This window comes from Phoenix dactylifera, chromosome 6 (genome assembly GCF_051530095.1).
Source record: "Phoenix dactylifera cultivar Ajwa chromosome 6, Ajwa_hap1_PhDact_Kaust_v1.1, whole genome shotgun sequence".
Taxonomy (NCBI): domain Eukaryota; kingdom Viridiplantae; phylum Streptophyta; class Magnoliopsida; order Arecales; family Arecaceae; genus Phoenix; species Phoenix dactylifera.
Window position 1 is genome coordinate 25829244 of NC_143195.1, and position 19012 is coordinate 25848255.

Below are 19012 nucleotides of genomic sequence, written 5' to 3' on the forward strand. Positions count from 1 at the left end.
ATCTAACTAACACTGAAAATCTCCCTCGAATCACAATATTCAAAATTATATTCCTATTATAAAGTTAGCAATGGATATTTTAAGAATAAAAATTCTAAATCTCGACACCCCCCATATAGGATCTAAATATTAGAAATTTAGCAATGAATATAGGATCCAATAATTTTTGATATTTTAAGAAATTTTTGAATATTTTATTATTGGATCCTATATTCATTGCTAAATTCTAAACCAATAATAATTTCATGGATAATTTGATCCCCGAGGCAAGAGCCGAATTGGGTCGATCTAGATCTTAGGAGAAGACTTATTGGGTTCATCATTCCAATCGAGATAGAAGTAGAGAAAAAAAATGGGATGTAGAGAGAGAAAAGAGGAAAAACTTAAAGAAAGAAAGAAAGAGGATGAACAAGGGCTACTGCCCCTCATTGGAAGAGGCAAGAAGGTCCAATAGTGGCAAGTGGTGCCATTGATGGGCACTATTGGTGACTCTTGAAAATCAGAGGTGATAGATGGACTACAGAGGGTTGGAAAATTAGAGAAAAATCAAAGAAATAGAGGTTTGGATGGAACAAAAGAGTCAAGGGTCTTAACAGTAAATCGGGTTCCATCCCACTAGCTAGATGCAATAGATTTGACGTCCCATCTTGAGGTACCAGCCCAAAGCTCCGACAGCATGGGGAGATGACCACGGTGGTTGAAAAGAAGAAGAATAAGGGCGAAACTAGGGAAGCAAACAAGGGAGGTCTTCTAGTCAAATTTTCGGTGATATACTTGGCCGATGATAGGGCCTTGTACAAGAATAGAAAGAGGAAAGAGTTTAGGGCCTTAACTTGAGGTCTGGTAAGGGCTCGCTACAATCTCCTGTGAGCACAATAAACCTAAGCCTTCAACACTCTAAAGGAGAAAAGGGAAGAAAAGGCGATTGATTGATGATGTTCTCATGTGGGGGCTTCGAAGAAGAGAGCAAGCCCTTAACTAGACGAGCGGCTAGGGCTTCCGATCTGTCGAGAATGATGAAGTCTGATTCCAACCTGATGTTGAAGATGAAGAAGGAATGCACTTCCTTCATGAGTTAGTTTCAGCGCCCCCTAGCACGTGCAAAGTATGTGCCTGGCCTACAAATGGCCTAGGTGGCTGATTCGAGCCATGTTAGGCTAGTCTAGATGGATGGGCCTTACATTCTCCTTTTCTGAAAAAAAAAATCATCCTCAAAATTTTTGTATTAGAGTCTTCAAAGAGTTGGGATACTTCTATTTGATTCCATTCTCCAGTTTCTAAATAACTTTGTGTCCTTTTACTAATAAAAACCTCCTCTAACATGTAAACTAAATCAAGTATTTCATCATAGCACTTTTCAAATCAAAAATAATTTCTATCCAATCTCAAAGTAATTTAACCGACCATACTTTTGTTGCACAACTCTAATACAAGATTTTTTAATTCACTAAATAATTTCCAGCGAGAAGAACAAACAATATCAAATAGAGAATATATAGAATTTTCTTTCTTTAGATATCCTCGAATGAGGTGTCTTAATTCTTCAAATAACTTATTGTAATCAACATAAATTTTCATCCCAATATCCATATTGTCTACCCACCTACGCTCATCCTATGTTTGGCTCTATAAGTTATAATTTATATATTTATGCTTTGATACCATATTGTCACAGATTCGACTCAAATTTGCGAGCTCGGGATGCGACAAATGCTGCATACTCATTGGAAACTCTCTTAATAAGCATGCAAGGCATCTTATCATGATATCATAAAATAAATAGTAAAATAAAGAATCAATTAAATAAGTCCAAAATTTAAATAACCAAAATCTAATATAATGTATCAAAAAATTTCAACAATATATGTCAAATAGTCTTACATCAAACTCTAATCTAAATAAACAATCTGCTTCTAATCAGTCTCTAGAAGTTCTTAGAATCTGTAAAAGCAACAAGATATTGACTAATGAGACAAATAGCTTAGTAAGCAATGGATACTTAACTAGATAAATTAGGCAATAAGATAAATAATATTTACTAAAAATAAGCATATGGAATATATCAATTCAAAACCAAATTTAATATGCAGTATTATAAAACATCATACATACAAATTCAATTTTTATAAAAAATTCAAATTTTTGTTCATCATTTTTTTAAAAAAAACATCAAGTTCATCTTATGTGCCATGAACTATGACCACACTTATATTCTATTGCTGGGCTAGATAATGAACTCAAAAATAGTCTTATTGCTAATGCATGACTTTTGATAGCAGGGTATTGAAATGCCAACATATAACCCTCTGCTAAGAGGATATCGAATTGACAATATATAACCTTCACTAGCAGACTATCAAAATACTAACGTATAATCTTTATTGGTAGGGTATCGAAGTGCTAGTATATAATCCCCACTATAAGAATATCGAAGTGCCAATATATAAAACCTACTAGTAGAAAACGAAACATAGTCCGACTACACGTCTAAATCTGTCTCAAATCAAAACTTTTTTCAAGAATATGTTTCATGTTCCAAATCGAAAGATACATAAAACTATACAATTTTAAAATCAATTGAGCACAATCCATATCAAAATTAATACGCTTGATCAAGAGTTATATAATATTTCAAAAAAAGCATATTCAATAATAAAATATTGCACCATGTCCATCAATTATGAATAATTTAATTTAAAAAATATTTTATAATTTACCAATGAATCTAGAAAAAGAGTTACACTATTTATCTTACGAATAGAATCAAGCATCAAATCTAGCTAACTTTAAAAATTTCTCTTGTAGCCTAATATTCAAAAATTATATTACGATCAAAAATTTAGCCATGATTATTTTAAGAATGGAAATTCTAAATCTCGACACCCCCCCATAGGATCGATCCCAAATAATCAAATAATAATTTCATGGGGAATCAGGACTTTAGGACAAAAACTGAATTGGGTCGATAGATCATAGGAGAAGACCTACTGAGTTTATTGTCCTAATGAGGAGAGACAGTAGACATAGAAAGAAAGAGATGTAGAGAGAGAAAATATTGAGAACTTAGAGAGAGAAAGAGAGGGTGAATAGGGGCTTCATGGCCTCTCATTGGAGAGGGGAGAAGGTCAACAGTTGCTAGTGGTGGTGCTGGTGGTCACAACCGGTGAATCTTGAAAATTGACAGTGACAGATGGCCGATAGGAGGCCAAAAAAATAGAGAAAAATCAAAAAAATAGGGGTTCAGCTGAAAATAGGGGAGTCAAAGGTCTCAATGGTGAATCGAGCTCCATCCCAGTTGCTAGTTGTAGGAGATTTGGCATTCCATCTTGAGGTACCAAGCTGGAGTTTCGACAGCATGTAGTGGTGACCATGCTGGTTGAAATGAAGAGGAATAGGGCCAAAACTAGGGAAGCGAACAGGGAAGGTCTTTCGGTGAAAGTTTTGGTGATATTCTTGATTGGTAACAGGGTCTTGTGCAAGAATAGAAAGAAGAAAGAGTTTAGGGCCTTACCTTGAGGTCTAGCAAGAGCTTGGTTGCAATCTCTGATAAGCACAATAAACCTAGGCTGTCAGCAATCTAGAGGAGAAAAGGAAAGAAAAAGCAGCAAATCAATGGTGATCTTCGATGGGGGCTTCAAGGGAGAGGGCAAGCCCATAAATAGATGGGAGGCTTGGGCTTCCTAGTTGCCGAGGATGGTGGAAGTCAAACTCCCACCTGAAGTCAGAGATGAATAAGAAGCGGACTCCAATTCTTGAGTCTATTTCAGTGCCCTATAGCAGATGCAAAGCACGTTCTCGGCCCACAATTGGGTTGTGTGGCTGGTTCGGGCCATATTAGGCCGATCTAGGTGGATTCAACCTTATAGTTTTTTTTTTTTGGCTAAAATGGGCGTTTCATACATTGTGAGTACGGATACACCTAATAAAATCAGAAAATAACAAGTCTCGGAGTGCCCTAGGCAACTTTCCTCTCCAGCCCACAGGATTTTCCTAAGGTGGCAGGCCACATAAGAAGCCACTCAGTCTGCAGCCTGTGGAGTGATTGATTATAACCCTATTTGATTTTGATGAGCTCAAAGCATTTGAGTATATCTTATACTAATGAATTCAATCTAGTGTTTCAGCCAAATATTTGTGAATTTATGTTTAAGTGTCTCTAGCTTTGGTTCAATACATTTTGGCTAAGTATGGAAATCAGTTTGAACCAAAGTCTGAAGCTCGAGTCGATTCCGGTACACTACGAGTCGACTCTGACTGAGAACTGACAGAAAAACAGAAAGTTGATTTTCAGACCCTGTCAGCGAGTCGACTCCAGAAGGGTTCGAGTCGACTCCGATGGTTGCCGAGTCGACTTCCGACGTTTCCGAGTCGACTCCAAAGGGTAACAGAAGAAAGACAGAACAATGTATTTCAGACCCTGCAACCGAGTCGACTCCAGAAGGTTACGAGTCGACTCCGAAGTTTGGCGAGTCGACTCCTAGTTAAGTACGAGTCGACTCTCAGAGGAAAGCAAGACTAGAAGGTAGTTCAAGCCAAAACACAGAGGATCAGTTTTCGGATTCTGAGAGTCGAGTCGACTCCAACAAAGTGCGAGTCGACTCCGAGGCAGTTCAACTCAAAACACAGAGGATCAGTTTTCGGATTCTGAGAGCCGAGTCGACTCCAACAAAGTGCGAGTCGACTCCGAGGCAGTTCAACTCAAAACACAGAGAAACAGTTTTCGGATCCTGAGAGCCGAACCGACTCCAAGCACTCCCGAGTCGACTCCCAAGTCAGCCGAGTCGACCCCAACAAAATCCGAGTCGACTCCGAGGCAGTTTAACTCCAAACACAGAGGATCAGTTTTCGGGCTCTGAGAGCCGAGTCGACTCCAAAATGATCTGAGTCGACTCGAGAAAGAAATACAGAAAAACAGATCTCTGGAACCCTGAGAACAAGTCGTCTCCGGAGGGCCGAGTCATCTCCAGACATTGGCGAGTCGACTCCAGGGTTGGCCGAGTCGACTCCAGAACGGGACAGCACTTTAATTCAAATCATGAATAGTGGGCGAGTCGTCTCCAGTAAAGTGTGAGTCGACTCCAGCAACAGCCGAGTCGACTCCAGATCGAGCGAGTCGACTCCGACCCCAACGGATACACTGTCAGGAGTTGCAGAGTGTGGAGAACGGCCACAAAAAGGTGTCTAACGGCTAGTTTTCAAAGTGGACTGCTTAAATAGCCAGAGTAAACAGTAGTAGAGATCAAGAGAGCTATTCCATTCAAACAAAAGGGATTTCCACCTACCAAAGGCTCTTAAGAGTAAATACAAGAGAAAGAAGGAAAAAGCGCATTGAACTCCATCCAACAAACGTTTCCTTCGCATTCAAGGCTCTCCTCTGACATCAGATCATTAGTGCATTCAAAGAGGAGACTCAGAGTTCGAGAAGCCCCTTCTTCCTCTTCCAAAATCTGTTTGAGGGCTTCTAACTCTACATTATTTACATTGTTCATATTTGCCTTTTAAGAAGCTTTTTCTGTACTCTTTACAAACTGTTTTCTTGTTACTTGATTCAATCAGGGGATTGAATCAAGGTTGTTGAGGTTTGTTGGTGAGCCGAAGTTAAAACCAACGGTGTAAGGGTTCGATTGTGATCCCGGAAAAACAATCGGATGGTTCTAGTCGGTGAGCCTGTGAAAACCGACCGAGTTCGTTGTAATCTCGTGAAAACAACAAGTTGGGTTGTGAACTTGTAAAACAACCGGCTGTAATCCTAGGAATTATAGTGAACTCCCAAGTGAAGCTTGGAGAGTGGACGTAGGAGCAAGGGTTAGCTCCGAACCACTATAAAACCTCTTGTGTTTGTAATTGATTCATTGTCTCTTCCATCCTCTCCACTCACTACAACTAGTAATCTAATTAATCAGCCTGCAATAATATTAATTAGTTACTCATTAAGTTTTAATTTGCAATTATTACTTAAAACCCAATTCACCCCCCCCCCCCCTCTTGGGTTGTCTTCTTGGGCAACACAGCCCCGTTGGCCTCTCTAAATACATATTTAGCCTAAAAGGCCACCTCTCACCATCGCCCAAATATCCCGAAGTAGGGGGCGTCCCCCTCCACCATCGCTTGGGCCATCCTGGATCCAGTTGATCACGGTGGCCGAGTCGCCGTCCAATATAATCAAGCTGGCCTATAACACTCGCCACATATGACTCAAGCCGGCCCAAGTCGCCCGTAGCTCTGCTTCAGAAACTGAGGTGTCGAAGATCTGGCAGCCATCGATAGCCACCACTCTAGAGTTTAGGCCCCTGATGACAAACCCAGCACTTCCTCTCCTGCCTCCATCCAGCACGGATCCATCAAAGTTGACCTTGAGGAAACTCGCGGGTGGGGACTCCAAGGTGAAAAACACTGTAAGAGGCACGGCCTGAGCAACATGGGGCTCCAGGTGTCCCGAACTGTCAAAGGCCCATGTGCTAAGCCTGCAAGAATAATTTCTGCAATCTGTACCCGAGTGCGCTCCACGAAGAACCTTAGGGATGGACTATTCTCGCCAAATGTCCGAGCATTCTTTGCCAACTAGATTTGGTAAGCTGTGCAAGTCGCTCTAATGGCCACTCGGCGCATTTGTGAAGTGCCAGACCATTAACAAATCACTTGTAGGAAAGGATCCTTTCGGCTTCAAGCATCTTGCTGGACCTCGACAAGCCTCGAAACCCCTCTCGCCCGCGCATACTGGAACAACACATGATCCACCATCTCGTCCACACGACAATTCAGACACTAGGGGTGAATACCCAGTTTTCATCTGCTCAGCACCAATCTCGTCGATAGGCGCTCCTAGGCCACCTTCCACAAGAATAATGCTACCCTCAGGTGGAGTCTGAATCTCCAGATGAATCACACTCTGGCTCCGGCCCGTGCTTCCATTGGAGGACACAGAAGACATCCCCCACCCTGACACTAGCTCTGCATGACGTGCTTCAAACCCTAACATCCAAGCCTGCACACCCAGAAATTGGAAGCAATTGAACACGCTCTTCTAGGTGCTCTCCAAATAGCTGACCAAGCATCCTTATAGTTTGGGTGACCAAATCTTCATCTGAATCCGATTTTTCCAATTATTTGAAGAGAAAAGGTGAGAGAATGAATTTGTTGGAGAGAATCTTCCATGTTGAGAGACCCTATTTTGAAGTTTCAAAATTTATGCATGCAAGAAACAACTGCCCAAGGGGTTAACTTATCAAGGCCTCCATAAAAGAATCACATCCATGATTTAGAAGGAATTCAAGAATAGCTGATAAAAGGGTAGAGTTGATCCAGCTATGTACCATTCTATTACACTGGTTTTATAGGTCAAATTGACGATGTGAGGATTTTGGGCATGGGATTTGACCATCTTCCATGTCAAATAGTTAGTAAAGGTAAGATCAATAGAGACGAGTTGATGGATCTTGGGAAGTAAATTAAGAGAGGTAAGAAGAGATGGAATAGAAGTTGAAGAAGAAGCATTTCCAGACACCATGGTTATAATGGCTATAATAGAAGCAAAGAAAAATGCCCTAGCATTAAAAAACTTTGACACCTTGAGGTACACAGTCTCTTATGCCTATAAGGTCTGTCCCTGTTATATTTATGCGATTATGAAGTATCATACAAATACAATATTGCCTAAAATACAATGTACAATACAATATAGTCCAACGGTCTGTAACATTTTATTCTAAACAAATTTGACAAAGTCTATACTATCTATATTATGTGAAATATGTTCAAAGAGCTATAATTTAAGATTTTGTTCACCATGGAATCTACAGATAAAACGTGATATCATTAAGAAAGAGTTTAGACCCCCACAAGGTACCCCCACATGGGGAATTGATAGATATTCAAGTTTATATTTATATTCCTGATTTTAAATTTTTTGTTGATTCAAAATTTAAATTATTTTACATTTTTTTTGACTTTATTATGAGGATGTCTCAAAGTGACACATCTCTTAGTATATGTGTGAGACCCAGGCCGGCCCAGCCCCTTGGCTTTGGGCCTCACTTGCGTTGCATGTAAGGGCAATCGGGAGGAAGACTTTGGCTGGAGTTTTCTTCCTCCCCGATCGCAATGAAAATAAGAGTTTCATCGGGATCCTCAGACCGACCGAATAAGGTCGGGATCATCTATTTAAAGACCTCCTCCTCCTCCTTCGAGTTCATCCGAGGTCGAGCCACCGAATCCCAACTCCTTCTTTAGTTTGGCTCTTCTTCTTCCTGGATTTATCGCCGAGACAGAGAGCCATCGGAACCCCTCACTAGACTAAGGTATGGTACTCCTTTCTTCTTCTTCTCTCTCTCCTTGTGTTGTACCTTGATTGCCTCGTTTTGGAACGGTGAATTGTCAGAGAATCGCTGAAATAGGGTTCCCCTATTTCGGCCTATTTTCTCTCGCCACCGGCCATTGTTCACCGCCATCGACCACCGAGGTTGATTGATCCCGCATCGCCACCTCCTATCGCTGTCAGGGCTGACCTCCATGGTCGCCCTTGGATCTAATCGAGAAGGAAGAGAGAGACGGATCCTCTATTTTGGAGAAGAAAAGAGACTTTCTCATCTTTCTGTCCTCCCTCCTCTCTCCTCACTTTCTCTTTTCCCTCTCTACTGAACTTTCTCTCTCTACCTTCTCTTTAGGGTAGTTGAATCCAATAGAAACCTTTTACAGTGATTTTGGATTAATCCTAGTGAATGGCCTTGATCCATAGTCGTTGGACAGCATGTTAATTAGCTCCCACCCTGATCCTTGCCAAACACTGTTAGATTTCATCGCTCCAATCTTTGTTGAACCATCTGTGCCCTAGTTCGAGCATGATTCAATGAATTTCACTTTGATCGGACCGACAGTGTGTCGGACACTCCCGCTTGGTCTGTCCTATAAGGTGTTAGAATTTAAGGTTTTTATAATTTTGATAAAAATTTTATAGAAAGTATAATTTTTGGATATTAGGCTCTCAGAATGATCTTTGGGATTAATTGGATTTGTTAGTTGGATTGCATTCGCAAGAAAAGTAACGTATCACTTTTTCTAAATTTATTAGCAATCATTAAATTATTATATTCATGACTTTTGAGTAGTATTATTTACAATGCATGAATTTGTTAGATAGTATATTATTACAAAAAATATTATTTTGGAATATAATGATGATATATGATCTTATTGAGCATGATTGATTGATTTTGATACCGCATAATTTTAGAACTGAAATATAAAATTTAGAACTGAAATATAAAATTTAGAACTAATTAAATTTCGATCTGGCTATGTTGAAAACCCAGCCAACGGAGGCTAATACATTGGCACATGATTTGTCCTGAAGGTCGTATCCAAGATGATTAGTGACATGCCACTAGTAGACCAGTGGTCCTAAAAAATTTTACTGCAAGATGATGTGCAGCTCACCGCAAAAAGATTAGTCGGTGTTATGACTCTGCCACAGGGAACATATGGTCATAGCTCATGATCGATAAGATGAATTGAGTATTTAAAAGAATTTGAATTTATAAATAAAATTTAATATTTAAGAAAGATTTGATTCACATATATGCTTATTTTCTATAGATTATTATCTATATGATTGCTAGATTTACTTAGCTAAGTGATCACTGCTTCATGGGTTGTTTAGCTCATTATACAATTTTTTATTTTTTTAAAATTCAGAGAACTAGCCTACCAGGGTTTTTATTATCGAAGAGCGTCTAGCAGAACTATGTATCAGAGCTCAGGTTTAAGATCACTAGGGATTGTAACTGAAACAATTATATTGAACCTAAGTTTTAGGATTCGTAGGATCCGTCAGAAAGGTTGAGAGATGGGTAGTAACTAGACAAAGGGATAATGTTCATTTGTTTTGTTAATTATTTTGTATTATTCTGTTTGGATAAATATTTTTAAAATTTATATATTTTCACTGAATCAGAATGCTGCCTCGCCGTGTCCGTAGCTTGAATCGGATGGTTGGGCGCTCTCGGGGAAGAGCCCCCACTAACCAAACGGGCGAGGCATCGCATAACTCAGGGCCCCAGGGTCAATCAACTCCAGAAGCTGCTGCCGGAAATCAAACTCGGGTGCTCGAACTGATCGAGGAGGTCGTCGGGTTAGTACGCCAACAGAGGCAACAACCTCAGCAACCAGTCCAGCAGGATGTTGCTCCTCCTGAGCAAAGAAGGAGTATTGCAGAATTCAAGAGAATGGCACCTTCGACTTTTAAAGGCACTACTAGTCCTCAAGAGGCCGAAACCTGGATAGATGAAATGGAGAAAGCCTTCAGGGCAATGGAGTGCACCGATGAAGAAAAGGTCAGATTTGCCACCTATATGCTTCAGGACCGAGCTCATCATTGGTGGATGTCTGTGGAGCGCACATTGGCACCCGAGCAGGAGGCACTTACCTGGCAAAGATTCCGCACCGCATTCTACTCCAAGTATTTTCCCTCCAGTCGCCTGAGGGAGCTAGAGAGGGAATTTCTCAATCTGAATCAAGGAACTATGACTGTGGATGAGTATGAGGCAGAGTTTGACAGGCTATCTCGGTTTGCTCCCACCCTCGTCATGGATGCAGAGTCCCGGATGAGAAGATTTGAAGAAGGATTGAAGCCTCACTTACGTCGGAGTTTGGCCGCAATACACTCGACGAACTATGATGATCTGGTAGACAGGGCTAAGAATCTGGAAATTGTCTGGAAAGAAACATATGATGCCAAAGATAGGAAACAAAAGAAGAGAAGCAGAGATTATGATGCTCGCAGTGGACAGAATTCTAGCAAGACTGCAAAATCTCATAATCAATCTTGGCAATCAGGGAAGCAAGAATCTTATGGAAAAACTATTCAGCAAGAGAAGCATAAGTGTGATGCATGTGGTGGTATGCATAAGACTGAACACTGTAGACGATTATCCGGTGCTTGTTTCAGATGCGGCCAGCAGGGTCATAAGGTAGCTGAGTATCCTCAACAGGACCTTCGATCAGTTCAGAGGCCTCAAACTACAAGAACCCAGCAAGGGCAAACTTATCATGCTCCGGCTCAGTCAGCTCAGCCTTCTTCTCCTAAGCAGCAGAAAGGGGGGAGACCGCACACACAGGGTCGTATTTATGCACTGACTCAGCAGGATGCTCAGGCATCCAACACTGTGGTGTCAGGTACATTGCCAGTTGCTTCTGTTTATGCTCATACATTATTTGATTCTGGTGCTACGCATTCTTTTGTGTCATCTACATTTGTGCAAAAACATGACCTGCCTTATATGCAATTAGAGTATGATCTGCATGTTAGCACTCCTGCCGGGAGCGGGATGATTGGTAACCAGGTCTGCAAGACTTGTCCGATTCAGATAGTAGGTAGAGACTTGCCTGCTGATTTGATAGTTATAGATATGCATGACTTTGACATAATCCTCGGTATGGACTGGTTAGCATCACAATTTGCCACCATTAATTGCCATGAGAAACGGGTAAACTTTCAGATCCCCGGAGATACCGAATTCAGCTTCGTAGGGAGTGGTGCTTATACCTCCCCTCGAGTTGTCTCCGCTATGCAAATTAAGCGGCTGCTTAGAAAGGAAAGTATGGCGTATATTGCCACAGTGGTTGATACCAGACAATCAGATCAAAGATTGGAAGATATTCGAGTAGTGAATGAATACCCTGATGTCTTTCCGGAAGACCTTCCTGGCTTGCCACCAGATAGAAAAATTGAATTTGCAATTGATTTAATTCCTGGTACCACACCAATCTCTAAGACCCCCTATAGAATGGCTCCAGCTGAAATGAAAGAATTAAAGGAGCAGTTGCAGGATCTTCTTGATAAGAGTTTCATCAGACCTAATGTTTCACCTTGGGGAGCTCCAGTCTTATTTGTAAAGAAGAAGGATGGTAGTATGAGATTATGTATTGATTATCGAGAGATAAATAAAGCAACAATAAAGAACAAGTATCCTCTACCAAGAATTGATGACTTATTTGATCAGTTAAAGGGTGCTCAGATATTCTCTAAAATTGATCTTCGTTCTGGGTACCATCAATTAAAGATAAGGGCTGAAGATGTGCCTAAAACTGCTTTTCGTACTCGTTATGGGCACTATGAATTTTTGGTCATGCCTTTTGGACTGACAAATGCCCCTGCAGCTTTTATGGATCTGATGAACAGGGTGTTCAGACCCTTTCTGGACAAATTTGTAGTAGTCTTTATTGATGATATTTTGATCTATTCTGGGAGCCAGGCCGAGCACGAGCAACATTTGAGGTTAGTACTGAAAACCCTAAGACAAGAGCAGTTGTATGGTAAGTTGAAGAAAAGTGAATTCTGGCTAGACAGTGTGATGTTCCTAGGGCATGTAATATCTAAAGAGGGTATCTATGTGGATCCAAAGAAGATCGAGGCAGTGGTCAACTGGAGCAGACCCAACAGTGTTACGGAGATTCGCAGCTTCTTGGGACTAGCAGGATATTATAGACGATTTGTTGAGAATTTTTCCTCTATTGCTGCATCTTTGACTCGACTAACTCGTAAAGGAGTTAAGTTTGAGTGGTCAGATAAATGTGAACAGAGCTTCCAGGAGCTTAAACAACGTTTGGTGTCCGCTCCCATCCTTACCCTTCCCTCTAGTGGCGAAGGTTATACCATCTACAGTGATGCCTCAAAGAAAGGATTGGGTTGTGTGCTGATGCAGAATGATAAGGTTATTGCATATGCTTCCCGACAATTAAAGTCATATGAGGAGAACTACCCCGTTCATGATCTGGAACTTGCTGCTGTTGTGTTTGCATTAAAAATTTGGAGACATTATTGATATGGTGAATCTTGTAAGGTGTACACTGATCACAAAAGTTTGAAATACCTTTTTACCCAGAAGGAACTAAACATGAGACAGAGAAGATGGTTAGAGTTACTGAAGGATTATGATTTGTCTATTCATTACCATCCGGGAAAAGCTAATGTGGTAGCAGATGCACTGAGCAGAAAATCCACTGGTAGTATTGCTGCCTTACTCACCTCTCAGAGGAAAATTCTGGAAGATCTGAGGAGAGCAGAAATTGAGGTATGTTGGCATGACCCTGATGCACAATTGGCAAACTTACGTGTCCAACCTACCTTGATAGAGAGGATCAGGGTTGCTCAAGCAGATGACCCTCAGTTGCAAAAGCTTAGAAGTGATATTGAATCAGGTTCTCAATCAGAATTCAGACTTCATGAGGATGGATCATTGAGATACAGGAACAGAATGTGTATACCAAATGACTCCGATTTAAAGAATGAAATTATGAAGGAAGCTCATAATACTAGATATACAGTGCATCCTGGGGGTACTAAGATGTATAAGGATTTGAAAGGTACATTTTGGTGGAATAATATGAAGAGAGAAATTGCACAATTTGTGGCTCGGTGTTTGACATGTCAGCAAGTTAAAGCAGAGCATCAAAGACCGGCAGGGTTGTTGCAGCCCCTACCACTTCCTGAATGGAAGTGGGAACACATCACTATGGACTTCGTCTCCGGGTTGCCTCGCACTCTTAAAGGTTATGATGCTATATGGATGATTGTGGACAGATTGACAAAGTCGGCACACTTTTTGGCATTCAAAGTAGGAATGACCTTGAAAAAGTTTGCAGAGCTCTACATTGAACAAATAGTGAGGTTGCATGGAGTACCCGTATCCATTGTTTCCGATAGGGACTCGCGGTTTGTATCTCACTTTTGGAGTAGTTTGCATAAAGCCTTGGGGACCACTCTGAGCTTCAGCACAGCTTTCCACCCTCAGACTGATGGCCAATCAGAAAGAACCATTCAGACCTTGGAAGATATGTTAAGAGCTTGTGTAATGGATATGAAAGGTTCTTGGGACCGTCACTTGCCTTTGGTTGAGTTTGCATATAATAACAGTTACCAGGCAAGTATTCAAATGGCACCTTATGAGGCTCTATATGGAAGAAAGTGCAGATCACCTATCTGTTGGGATGATGTTGGTGAAAGAAAAAATTATGGGCCTCGAGATTGTGCAACAAACAGTAGAGAAGATCCAGCTGATTAGGGAACGCCTCCGGATAGCTCAGAGCAGACAGAAAAGTTATGCAGATAATAGAAGAAGGAAATTGGAATTTCAGGTCGGAGATCATGTGTTTCTGAAAGTGTCTCCTACTAAAGGGGTGATGCGATTTGGAATACGCGGAAAACTCAGTCCACGCTATGTCGGCCCCTTTGAGATTCTGGAAAGAGTAGGAGCAGTGGCTTACAAATTGGCACTTCCACCTTCACTGTCTGGAGTTCACAATGTTTTTCATGTTTCCATGCTAAGAAAGTATATTCCAAATATGAGCCATGTGGTAGAAGTGGCTCCCTTGCAGCTAGAGAAGATTTGACATATCCTGAGCAGCCTGTACGGGTGGTTGATAGAAAAGAGCAAGTGTTGAGGAGGCGCACGATTCCTTATGTTAAGATCCAGTGGAGCAATCACTCAGAACGTGAGGCTACGTGGGAACTGGAGGACGAGATAAAGGAAAAATATCCGAACCTTTTTGTAAACTAAGGTATGTTAAATTTCGAGGACGAAATTTTTTTTAGGGGGGAAGAATGTGAGACACAGGGCTGAAGTCGGCAGCCCTCACCGACTTCAGCCCCGACTAAATAAGGAAGGAGCCGGAATAGAGGATCGCGATGGCGATCCTCTCCGGCTCCTCCGGGGGGGGGGGGGGGAACGGGGCAAGGGTGCCGCGAAAATCCCGCGGCACCCCTTCCAGACCATCCACGGCCGATTCACGGCCGTGAATCTCGCTCGACCGCCGCGATTTTCGTGGCGGAGGACCTCACGATGGGACGTTAAAACCCCCATCTCACCTTCCCCTACGGCCACCCCGAGCTCCTCCTCCTCCTCCTCTTTCCTCCTTCCCTCCTTCTGGTGTGCCTTCCCGACCGAGCGTGCCACCGGATCCACCACCATCACCACCCGGGTCCCCTTTTTCTCGATCTATTTTGGCCGTCAGAACGCCGCCGCCGCCGCTTGACATCGGACCGAGCCTCCCTCGGCCGAGATCCGCCACCTCCGTCGACCGTCGGTAAGCCTCCCTCCTCCTTGCTTTCATGGATTTTCTTCTCCCTATTTCAGCCCCAAGCAACCGAGTCGGTTGCTTCTCCTTCCCGTCGGCCACAGCAACAGTCGTGGCGGCCGGCTAGCCGTCGACCGAGGGGTGACCTCCGGCCACCCAGGCCGGCCACCCCGCCACCCCTCTCTCTCTCTTCTGTCTTTCCTTCTTCCCCTGTCCGTGGGGGGTTTGGGGAAGGAGGAGGCCCATCACGGGCCAAACTGGGCCCGTTGGGCCCTATCCATTGCAGGCCCAACTTGGGCCCAGTCCAGTCCGGTTGGGCCCAGTTGGGCAGTACCTTTGTGGGCCCAACTTGGGCCCAGTTCAGATCCGAACCCGGAACCCGATACCCGGAACCCAAAATCCGAACCCATTTGGCCAATAAATGAAATTTTTCAGTTCAGCCCTTGACAGTATATTATTTCACAAAAAGGTATTCTGAAATTTGTATTTGATCCCTGTAGGAAAGATTTATTACATAAAGGCCCTCAACTATATTTGTTTGGTCCTTTTACCCAAGTTTTATTACGGAACGGTGCTATGTAATTAGACATTGGTCCCTGAAACGAATTTTTATTGCATAAATGAACAAATTAGAGGCCAACCTTGGGAGGGCCCTATTGGGCCGAGTCTATGTGGGCCCATTGGGCAGTGTCTGATGTGGGCCCTATCGGGCCATGTTCATTATGGACCAACTCTAGGCCCTGTTGGGCCGCGCTCAATAGAATTATTTTTGAATTTTTGCTTAGCTCTGAAATTAACAAGGAATTAATTAAATTTAAACAGGTGAACCTGATCCGCCTATCTGAAGTAGGGATTAAGCGAGAAGAGGTAAGTAACTTAATGCTTCAAAGTGCATTTTCGAAATTATTTGGTAAAATAATTATTAGTGGATTAATTTCGAAATATATTTTGTATTTAGTAAAATGGGTCTGGCATGTTAAATTTCATTTGAAAATTTTGTTATATGCTCTGAAATCCGCAAAATATGACTGGATAATTTATGAAATCTATTTTTCTGTATATATGCATTCTCAGCATGGCTATGATCTGTTCTGCTCTGTTCTGGCCCTGCCAATGGGGATTATACGTTGGACCTGTCGACTTGTAATCTGTGAGGAATCGGTTTCGACACCGCACCACCGGTGATTAGAATAGTGGTTTCTGGACACCGACTGCCATCGGTGGGTAAATATAGTGGATTTGGCACCTTGTGCGACCCATGCCACTGGGTTACGTGGCCGTAGCTTATTATGTTGAGATTCTGGTATCAGAATTTTTGAAAAAATAATAATAAGTTTTGAAAATAGTAAAACGATGTTATTTATGATTTATTCCAGTCATTATCCTGTATTTTGACCTGATATGCTCCGACCCCACTTTGGGGTATTTTGTTGCTTACTGGGCTAGTATAACTCATTATTTTATTTTCTCTGTTTTTCAGATCCAGAGGCTTGATCGCACGGGAATGGGGAGTGCGTTAGATGTTCCGATGATTCCATCAGTTATTGGTCCTTTAGTTAGATTGATTAGAGTATTTGACTTACGTCAGCATATGTTATTTGAAATTTTGTAAGACTGCTTTTGAATAAATTTAAATAATTATGTCAGTTTTGAACATCTGTATTTGCTTTGATATGATCCGATGCCTAGCACGCCTGTGCGGCCCGCCGTGCAGGCGTGCGGCGTCTGCCGTGCCTCGGGCTCGGGGCGTGACAGATTTGGTGGTATCAGAGCCAGGTTTCGATCCTGGGACCTGGGTTGTTACACTATGACACAACTTATTTTGGATTAGAGTTTATTAAATTGATGTTTTACCTTAGATTAATGTTAGAATTGTGAGATATTGTAAGTTGAGTTAGTTAATGAAATAAAGTTTGTATTTACTAGTTCAATTGTTCCGCTGCAGATTCATGATATAATATTGAGATGCCTTGCATGTTTGTGAGGAGAGTTTTCTATGAATATGCTGTGGTTGCTGCAACATCTGGCTCATGAACTCGGGCCGGGGCACGACAATATGGCTGCTATTCAAAGGACCCTATATATACCAAAAGATGTGTCCTATCTTTTTAAGCCTTGTCTTTATGAAAAGGTGTGCTCCTCATGGGGAGATGCTTCTAAAGCATCAAACCCCTTGGCGTTATGAAAAAGTTGTGAGAATTCTCATAATAATCATCGTTATTGTAGATTTTAGTTTGCGTTATTCCCTTCTCCTTTTGTTCTTTGACCAGTTGGGATTCACCCTTAGGTTGTGTTATCGGTAAACTGTTCATTGCATCTTGAGAGAAAATCACCGTCAACTATTTGCACCGGGGTATTGTAAATTTTAAAGAGAACACTAGTCATAGCTAGCATACCTGGAGCCAGGTGAGATTTTTCTAACTTATTTATATATTCTTTTCTTTTCTTTGGTAATTACAGAAAACTAACGAATCCAGATTTTTCTAACATAACAGTGATAGATTAATACAACTCTTATTGAGATTATCGGCATACAACTTTTGACGCAAACGAAGGTGGGTGCTGCTGGATTTTTGTAGATGATGGCTGAAATTGGTTGGACCCACAACTAATTTGAGTTAGGACGTAGGAGGAAGGGATTAGGCCTACAGTTTAGATCTGAAATCTAAAGGACTTTATGATGATTAGGCGTTTAAGGGATTAGAGCAATAACATGATGAAGGTTGGCGGGTGGAAGAAGGAACGATGGAAGGTGCTGCAGTTTTGATAGTAACAAGATAATTATGGGATGAATAGAAGAGTTTCACCTCTATCCTAAATCTAATGATTTTTCGGCGTGACTCAATGTGACCTAATAGACCCAAATAAAATAGTCTCAATTCAATATAATTAAATGCTGGAAATCATAAATCCAATGTGTTTTCGGGCATACCCAATTAAGGATCCAAACTCGACGTACGTCCATCATGATTCAGGCTCATGCTCCTACATCAATTTTATAAGTCGTTCTATCTTTGCAACTATTCATAAAAGTATTCATAAGTGGAAGCCGTACACAACTTATCAAAGCAGTCCCTAGCTCAATTTTTTATTTATGTTCTTTAATTGGTTTCGAGTTCATGCTTTGTTTCCTGAATGGGGATTGTGCATTTGTACTAGTATTTTATCTATTTTATAGAGAGAAGATACACCAGCCTAGTTCCTAGAAAAAAATCAGCCTAAGAGTGAAAAGGTCCTTGTTAACATTAATTATAGGTTCGTTTTTCACAAAATACACACAAATAGGATGCGTAACAGTGCATGCACGAATGCAAGTGTTGATGTAGACACAAATAGACAACTATGTGTACTGAAATATACAAATGAAAAGATCCAAAAATAATAGTTATATGCTTTTTCTCAAAACACACACAAAGATTCCTGCACAAGCTAACTGCTAAACATGCATGCAGACATATAGAATAAGAAAACTCAAAAATCAACTCTGAAATAATAATGTACTATATATATATATATATATATATATATATATATATATATATTGCTTGGGAAGCTGAAAAATCAACTATGGAACAAACTCAAGAAGGCAGCTGGCACAATAGATAGAACCTGTATCACGAAGCATGGAGCCTAGTTAAAGTAGTTAGGAAACAATTGAAATAACTTGCATATTACATGCAATAAGCTAGGTAACTTGCATATAGCTGTCCACTGAACATGAAGATAGAAAATAATGTTTAGAAATAAATATGCTCTTAAAGTACAATTTCATCAGTTTGGATCATCAATTTGGAACTTTTATTGTTCTATATAAATCTGGCGAGATTTGAGTAGAGAAGCACTTAAGCATAGTCCAACGGGTATCTATCCATATAAGGGTGCTTGTTTTCTGATCGAAATGCTAGATTGTTCTTCAGATTGTTAAAGGACAGTCGCTAGAAGG

General features: G+C 41.3%; 1 long non-coding RNA gene across 1 annotated transcript in view; it reads left to right on the forward strand.

Moving 5' to 3' along the window:
• Window positions 1-16715, forward strand: part of LOC113461118 (uncharacterized) — a 60291-nt gene extending 43576 nt beyond the window's left edge. The window contains exon 3 of the long non-coding RNA XR_016395747.1: window positions 16550-16715. This is a non-coding gene — a long non-coding RNA (uncharacterized LOC113461118). The remainder of the gene's footprint in view (window positions 1-16549) is intronic.
• Window positions 16716-19012: the final 2297 nt, after the last annotated feature.